Source organism: Calliopsis andreniformis, unplaced genomic scaffold (assembly GCF_051401765.1).
Source record: "Calliopsis andreniformis isolate RMS-2024a unplaced genomic scaffold, iyCalAndr_principal scaffold0203, whole genome shotgun sequence".
Lineage (NCBI taxonomy): Eukaryota > Metazoa > Arthropoda > Insecta > Hymenoptera > Andrenidae > Calliopsis > Calliopsis andreniformis.
Window position 1 is genome coordinate 27852 of NW_027480612.1, and position 9482 is coordinate 37333.

Consider the following 9482-nt stretch of genomic DNA (forward strand, 5'->3'; position numbering starts at 1 on the left):
AGTCCTCAATACTCAATCTTCAATCCTCAGTCCTCTATCCTCAATCCTCAATCCTCATTCTTCAATCCTCAATCCTCCATCTTCAATCCTCAATCCTCAATCCTCAATCCTCAATCCTCATTCTTCAATCCTCAATACCCAATCCTCAATCTTCAATCCTCAATCCTCAATACTCAATCCTCAATCCTCAATCCTCAATCTTCAATCCTCAATACTCAATATTCAATCCTCAATCCTCAATCCTCAATCCTCAATCCTCAACCCTCAATCCTCAATTTTCAATCCTCATTACTCAATCTTCAATCCTCAATCCTCAATCCTCAATCCTCATCCTCAATCGTCAGTCTTCAATCCTCAATACTCAATCTTCAATCCTCAATCCTCAACCCTCAATCCTCAGTGCTCAATCCTCAATCCTCAATCCTCAATACTCAGTTTTCAATCCTCAATACCCAATCTGCAATCTTCAATCCTCAATCCTCAATCCTCAATCCTCATTCTTCAATCCTCAATACCCAATCCTCAATCTTCAATCCTCAATCCTCAATCCTTAATTCTCAATCCTCAATCCTCAATCCTAAGACCTCAAACATCAATATTCAACCCTCAGTCCTTGTCCTCAATCCACAACCCTCAATCCTCAATCCTCAATCTTCAATCATCAATATTCAATCCTCAATCCTCAATCCTCAATCCTCAATCCTCAATCCTCAGTCCTCAATCCTCAATCCTCATCCCTCAATCCTCAACACCCAATACTCAATCTTCAATACTCAATCCTGAATCCTCAATCTTCAATCCTCAATACTCAATCTTCAATCCTCAATCCTCAATCCTCAATCCTCTATACTCAGTCTTCAATCCTCAATCCTCAATCCTCAATCCTCAATCCTCATTCTTCAATCCACAATACTCACTCCTCTCTCTTCTATCCTCCATCCTCAATCCTCAATCCTCAAACCTCAACCTTCAATCCTCTGTCCCAAATCCTCAATCTTCAATACTCAATCCTCAATCCTCAATCTTCAATCCTCAATACTCAATCTTCAATCCTCAATCCTCAATCCACAATCCTCAGACATCGAACATCAATATTCAACCCTCAGTCCTCGTCCTCAATCCACAACCCTCAATCCGCAATCCTCAATCTTCAATCATCAATATTCAATCTTCAATCCTCAATCCTCAATCCTCAATCCTCAATCCTCAATCCTCATTCTTCAATCCTCAACACCCAATCCTCAATCTTCAATCCTCAATCCTCAATCCTCAATCCTCAATCCTCAATTCTCAATCCTCAATCCCCAATCCTCAGACCTCAAACATCAATACTCAACCCTCAGTCCTCGTCCTCAATCCACAACCCTCAATCCTCGATCCTCAATCTTCTATCATCAATATTCAATCTTCAATCCTCAATTCTCAATCCTCAATACTCAATCCTCAATCCTCAATGTTCAATCCTCAATGCCCAAACCTCAATCTTCAATCCTCAATCCTCAATCCTCAATTCTCAACCCTCAATCCTCATTGCTCAGTCCTCAAACCTCAATTCTGAATCCTCAATCCTGCATCCTCAATCTTCAGCCCACAGTCCTCAGCAGTCTGTTGTCAATCCTCAATCCCCAATAGCATATCCTCAACCCACAGTTTTCAGTACTCAATACTCAATCTGCAATCTTCAAATCTCTATCCACAAACATCAATTCTCATCACTCAACCCTGAACGCTCAGTGCTCAATGTTCAATCCTCAATCCTCAATTCTCAATCTTCAATCCTCAATACTGAATCCTCAATCCTCAATCCTCAATCCTCAATCCTCAATCCTCAATCCTCAATTCTCAATCCTCAGTAATCAATCCTCAATCTTCAATACTCAATCGTCAACCTTCAGTCCTCAAGCCTCAATCCTCAATTCTCGTCCCTCAAACCTCAATACCCAATCCTCAATCTTCAATCCGCAATCCTCAATCCTCAATCCTCAATCCTCATTCTTCAATCCTCAATACCCAATCCTCAATCTTCAATTCTCAATCCTAAATCCTCTATTCTCAATCCTCAATCCTCAGTCCTCAGTCCTCAAACCTCAATCCTCAATCCTCAAACCTCAATCCTCAACCTTCAGTCCTCGTCCTCAATCCTGAACCCTCAATCCTCAATCCTCTATCTTCAATCCTCAATCCTCAGTAATCAATCCTCAATCTTCAATACTCAATCGTCAACCCTCAGTCCTCAAGCCTCAATCCTCAATTCTCGTCCCTCAAACCTCAATACCCAATCCTCAATCTTCAATCCGCAATCCTCAATCCTCAATGCTCAATACTCAACCTTCAATCCTCAATCCTCAATCCTCAATCCTCAATACTCATTCTTCAATCCTCAACACCCAATCGTCAATCTTCAACCCTCAATCCTCAATCCTCAATTGTCAAACCTCAATCCTCAATCCTCAGAACTCAAACATCAATGCTCAACCCTCAGTCCTCGTCCTCAATCCTCAACCCTCAATCCTCAATCCTCTATCTTCAATCCTCAATAATCATTATTCAATACTCAATCCTCAATCCTCAATCCTCAATCTTCAATCCTCAATCCTCAATCCTCAATCCTGAACCCTCATCCTTCAATCCTCAATACCCAATCCTCAATCTTCAATCCTCAATCCTCAATCCTCAATCCTCAATCCTCAATCCTCAATCCTCAATCCTCAATCCTCAATCCTCAATCCTCAGTCCTCAAACCTCAATCCTGAATCCTCAATCTTCAGCCCTCAATCCTCAACAATCAGTTGTCAATCCTCAATCCTCAATAGAATATCCTCAATTCACAGGTGTCAATACTCAATACTCTATCTGCAATCTTCAGATCTCTATCCACAAACATCAATTCTCATCACTCAACCCTTAACGCTCAGTCCTCATTGTTCAATCCTCAATCCTCAATTCTCAACCTTCAACCCACAATACTGAATCTTCAATCCTCAATCCTCAATCCTCAATCCTCAATCCTCAATCCTCAATTTTCAAACCTCAATACTCAATCTTCATTCCTCAATCCTCAATCCTCAATCCTCAATCCTCAATCGTCAGTCTTCAATCCTCAATACTCAATCTTCAATCCTGATTCCTCAGTCCTCAATCCTCAATCCTCAATCCTCAACACTTAATCTTCAACCCTCCATACTCAATCTGCAATCTTCAATCCTCAATCCTCAATCCTCAATCTTCACCCTTCAATCCTCAATACCCAATCCTCAATCTGCAATCTTCAACCCTCAATACTCAATCTTCAATCCTCAATCCTCAATCCACAATCCTCAATCCTCAATCCTCAATCCTCAATCTTCAATCCTCAATACTCAATCTTCAATCCTCAATCCTGAATCCTCAATACCCAATCCTCAATCTTCAATCCTCAATCCTCAATCCTCAATTCTCAACCCTCAATCCTCATTGCTCAGTCCTCAAACCTCAATTCTGAATCCTCAATCCTGCATCCTCAATCTTCAGCCCACAGTCCTCAGCAGTCTGTTGTCAATCCTCAATCCCCAATAGCATATCCTCAACCCACAGTTTTCAGTACTCAATACTCAATCTGCAATCTTCAAATCTCTATCCACAAACATCAATTCTCATCACTCAACCCTGAACGCTCAGTGCTCAATGTTCAATCCTCAATCCTCAATTCTCAATCTTCAATCCTCAATACTGAATCCTCAATCCTCAATCCTCAATCCTCAATCCTCAATCCTCAATCCTCAATTCTCAATCCTCAGTAATCAATCCTCAATCTTCAATACTCAATCGTCAACCTTCAGTCCTCAAGCCTCAATCCTCAATTCTCGTCCCTCAAACCTCAATACCCAATCCTCAATCTTCAATCCGCAATCCTCAATCCTCAATCCTCAATCCTCATTCTTCAATCCTCAATACCCAATCCTCAATCTTCAATTCTCAATCCTAAATCCTCTATTCTCAATCCTCAATCCTCAGTCCTCAGTCCTCAAACCTCAATCCTCAATCCTCAAACCTCAATCCTCAACCTTCAGTCCTCGTCCTCAATCCTGAACCCTCAATCCTCAATCCTCTATCTTCAATCCTCAATCCTCAGTAATCAATCCTCAATCTTCAATACTCAATCGTCAACCCTCAGTCCTCAAGCCTCAATCCTCAATTCTCGTCCCTCAAACCTCAATACCCAATCCTCAATCTTCAATCCGCAATCCTCAATCCTCAATGCTCAATACTCAACCTTCAATCCTCAATCCTCAATCCTCAATCCTCAATACTCATTCTTCAATCCTCAACACCCAATCGTCAATCTTCAACCCTCAATCCTCAATCCTCAATTGTCAAACCTCAATCCTCAATCCTCAGAACTCAAACATCAATGCTCAACCCTCAGTCCTCGTCCTCAATCCTCAACCCTCAATCCTCAATCCTCTATCTTCAATCCTCAATAATCATTATTCAATACTCAATCCTCAATCCTCAATCCTCAATCTTCAATCCTCAATCCTCAATCCTCAATCCTGAACCCTCATCCTTCAATCCTCAATACCCAATCCTCAATCTTCAATCCTCAATCCTCAATCCTCAATCCTCAATCCTCAATCCTCAATCCTCAATCCTCAATCCTCAATCCTCAATCCCCAGTCCTCAAACCTCAATCCTGAATCCTCAATCTTCAGCCCTCAATCCTCAACAATCAGTTGTCAATCCTCAATCCTCAATAGAATATCCTCAATTCACAGGTGTCAATACTCAATACTCTATCTGCAATCTTCAGATCTCTATCCACAAACATCAATTCTCATCACTCAACCCTTAACGCTCAGTCCTCATTGTTCAATCCTCAATCCTCAATTCTCAACCTTCAACCCACAATACTGAATCTTCAATCCTCAATCCTCAATCCTCAATCCTCAATCCTCAATCCTCAATTTTCAAACCTCAATACTCAATCTTCATTCCTCAATCCTCAATCCTCAATCCTCAATCCTCAATCGTCAGTCTTCAATCCTCAATACTCAATCTTCAATCCTGATTCCTCAGTCCTCAATCCTCAATCCTCAATCCTCAACACTTAATCTTCAACCCTCCATACTCAATCTGCAATCTTCAATCCTCAATCCTCAATCCTCAATCTTCACCCTTCAATCCTCAATACCCAATCCTCAATCTTCAACCCTCAATACCCAATCCTCAATTCTCAATCCTCAATCCTCATACCTCAGACCTCAGACATCAATATTCAACCCTCAGTCCTCGTCCTCAATCCACAACCCTCAATCCTCAATCCTCAAACGTCAATCATCAATATTCAATCTTCAATCCTCAATCCTCAATCCTCAATCCTCAACCCTCAATCCTCAATCTTTAATCCTCAATCCTCAATCCTCAATCCTCAATCCTCAATCTTCAACCCTCAATACTCAATCTTCAATCCTCAATGCTCAATCCTCAATCCTCAATCCTCAATCCTCAATCCTCAATCCTCAATACTCAATCTTCAATCCTCAATCCTCAATGCTCAATCCTCAATCCTCATTCTTCAATCCTCAACACCCAATCCTTAATCTTCAATCATGAATCCTCAATCCTCAATTCTCAACCCTCAATCCTCAATCCTCAGACCTCAAACATCAATACTCAACCCTCAGTCCTCGTCCTCAGTCCACAACCCTCAATCCTCGATCCTCAATCTTCAATCATCAATATTCAATCTTCAATCCTCAAACCTCAATCCTCAATCCTCAACCCTCAATCCTCAACCCTCAATCCTCAATCCTCAATCCTCAATTCTCAATCCTCAATCCTCAGACCTCAAACATCAATACTCAACCCTGAGTCCTCGTCCTCAATCCACAACCCTCAATCCTCGATCCTCAATCTTCAATCATCGATATTCAATCTTCAATCCTCAATCCTCAATCCTCAATACTCAATCCTCAAACCTCAATGTTCAATCCTCAATACCCAATCCTCCATCTTCAATCCTCAATCCTCAATCCTCAATCCTCAATCCTCAATCCTCAAACCTCAACCCTCAATCCTCAATCCTCATTCTTCAATCCTCAATACCCAATCCTCAATCTTCAATCCTCAATCCTCAATCCTCAATTCTCAACCCTCAATCCTCATTCCCCAGTCCTCAAACCTCAATCCTCAATCCCCAATACTCAATCCTCAGTAATCAATCCTCAGTCCTCAATCCTCAATCCTCAATCTTCAATCCGCAATCCTCAATCCTCAATCCTCAATCCTCAGTCCTCAAACCTCAATCCCGAGTCCTCAATCCTGAATCCTCAACCTTCAGCCCTCAGTCCTCAAAAATCAATTGTCAATCCTCAATCCTCAATAGAATATCCTCAATTCACAGATTTCAATCCTCAACCCTCATCCTTCAATCCTCAATACCCAATCCTCAATCTTCAACCCTCAATCCTCAATCCTCAATCCTCAATCCTCAATCCTCAATCATCAATCCTCAATCTTCAATCCTCAGTCCCAAATCCTCAATCTTCAATACTCAATCCTCAATCCTCAATCTTCAATCCTCAACACTCAATCTTCAATCCTCATTCCTCTATCCTCAATCCTCAATCCTCATTCTTCAATCCTCAATACCCAATCCTCAATCTTCAATCCTCAATCCACAATTCTCAATTCTCAATCCTCAATCCTCAATCCTCAGAACTCAGACATCAACACTCAACCCTTAGTCCTCGTCCTCAATCCACAACCCTCAATCCTCGATCCTGAATCTTCAATCATCAATATTCAATCTTCAATCCTCAATCCTTAATCCTCAATACTCAATCCTCAAACCTCAATGTTCAATCCTCAATACCCAATCCTCAATCTTCAATCCTCAATCCTCAATCCTCAATCCTCAGTCCTCAATCCTCAATCCTCAATCCTCAATCCTCAATCCTCATTCTTCAATCCTCAATACCCAATCCTCAATCTTCAATCCTCAATCCTCAATCCTCAATTCTCAACCCTCAATCCTCATTGCTCAGTCCTCAAACCTCAATTCTGAATCCTCAATCCTGCATCCTCAATCTTCAGCCCACAGTCCTCAGCAGTCAGTTGTCAATCCTCAATCCCCAATAGCATATCCTCAACCCACAGTTTTCAATACTCAATACTCAATCTGCAATCTTCAAATCTCTATCCACAAACATCAATTCTCATCACTCAACCCTGAACGCTCAGTGCTCAATGTTCAATCCTCAATCCTCAATTCTCAATCTTCAATCCTCAATACTGAATCCTCAATCCTCAATCCTCAATCCTCAATCCTCAATCCTCAATCCTCAATTCTCAATCCTCAGTAATCAATCCTCAATCTTCAATACTCAATCGTCAACCCTCAGTCCTCAAGCCTCAATCCTCAACTCTCGTCCCTCAAACCTCAATACCCAATCCTCAATCTTCAATCCGCAATCCTCAATCCTCAATCCTCAATCCTCATTCTTCAATCCTCAATACCCAATCCTCAATCTTCAATTCTCAATCCTAAATCCTCTATTCTCAATCCTCAATCCTCAGTCCTCAGTCCTCAAACCTCAATCCTCAATCCTCAAACCTCAATCCTCAATCTTCAGTCCTCGTCCTCAATCCTGAACCCTCAATCCTCAATCCTCTATCTTCAATCCTCAATCCTCAGTAATCAATCCTCAATCTTCAATACTCAATCGTCAACCCTCAGTCCTCAAGCCTCAATCCTCAATTCTCGTCCCTCAAACCTCAATACCCAATCCTCAATCTTCAATCCGCAATCCTCAATCCTCAATCCTCAATACTCAACCTTCAATCCTCAATCCTCAATCCTCAATCCTCAATACTCATTCTTCAATCCTCAACACCCAATCGTCAATCTTCAACCCTCAATCCTCAATCCTCAATTGTCAATCCTCAATCCTCAATCCTCAGAACTCAAACATCAATACTCAACCCTCAGTCCTCGTCCTCAATCCTCAACCCTCAATCCTCAATCCTCTATCTTCAATTCTCAATAATCATTATTCAATACTCAATCCTCAATCCTCAATCCTCAATCTTCAATCCTCAATCCTCAATCCTCAATCCTCAATCCTCATCCTTCAATCATCAATACCCAATCCTCAATCTTCAATCCTCAATCCTCAATCCTCAATCCACAATCCTCAGACCTCAAACATCAATATTCAACCCTCAGTCCTCGTCCTCAGTCCACAACCCTCAATCCTCAATCCTCAATCTTCAATCATCAATATTCAATCTTCAATCCTCTAATCCTCAATCCTCAATCCTCAATCCTCAATCCTCAGTCCTCAATCCTGAATCCTCAATCCTCAAACCTCAATCCTCAACCGTCAGTCCTCGTCCTCAATCCTCAACACTCAATCCTCAATCCTCTATCTTCAATCCTCAATACTCAGTATTCAATCCTCAATCCTCAATTCTCAATCCTGAATCTTCAATCCTCAATCCTCAATCCTCAATCCTCAATCCTCATTCTACAATCCTCAATACCCAATCCTCAATCTTCAATCCTCAATCCTCAATCCTCTATTCGCAATCCTCAATCCTCAGTCCTCAGTCCTCAAACCTCAATCCTGAACCCTCAGCCCTCATCCTCAATCCTCAATCCTCAATCCTCAATCCACAATCTTCAATCCTCAATACTCAATCTACAATAATCAATCCTCAATTCTCAATCCTCAATACTCAAACCTCAATTGTCAATCCTCATTCCCCAATACTCAATCTTCAATCCTCAATACTCAATAATCAATCCTCAATCCTCAATCCTCAATCTTCAATCCTTAATACTCAATATTCAATCCTCAATCCTCAATCCTCAATCCCCAATCCTCAATCCTCAATCCTCAGAACTCAAACATCAATATTCAACCCTCAGTCCTTGTCCTCAATCCAAAACCCTCAATCCTCAATCCTCAATCTTCAATCATCAATATTCAATCCTCAATCCTCAATCCTCAATCCTCAATCCTCAATCCTCATTCTTCAACCCTCAACCCTCAATCTTCAATCCTCAGTCCTCAATCCTCAAACTTCAATCCTCATTCTTCAATCCTGTATACCCAATCCTCAATCCTCATTCTTCAATCCTCAATACCCAATCCTCAATCTTCAATTCTCAATCCTAAATCCTCTATTCTCAATCGTCAATCCTCAGTCCTCAGTCCTCAATACTCAATCTTCAATCCTCAGTCCTCTATCCTCAATCCTCAATCCTCATTCTTCAATCCTCAATCCTCCATCTTCAATCCTCAATCCTCAATCCTCAATTGTCAATCCTCATTCTTCAATCCTCAATACCCAATCCTCAATCTTCAATCCTCAATCCTCAATACTCAATCCTCAATCCTCAATCCTCAATCTTCAATCCTCAATACTCAATATTCAATCCTCAATCCTCAATCCTCAATCCTCAATCCTCAACCCTCAATCCTCAATTTTCAATCCTC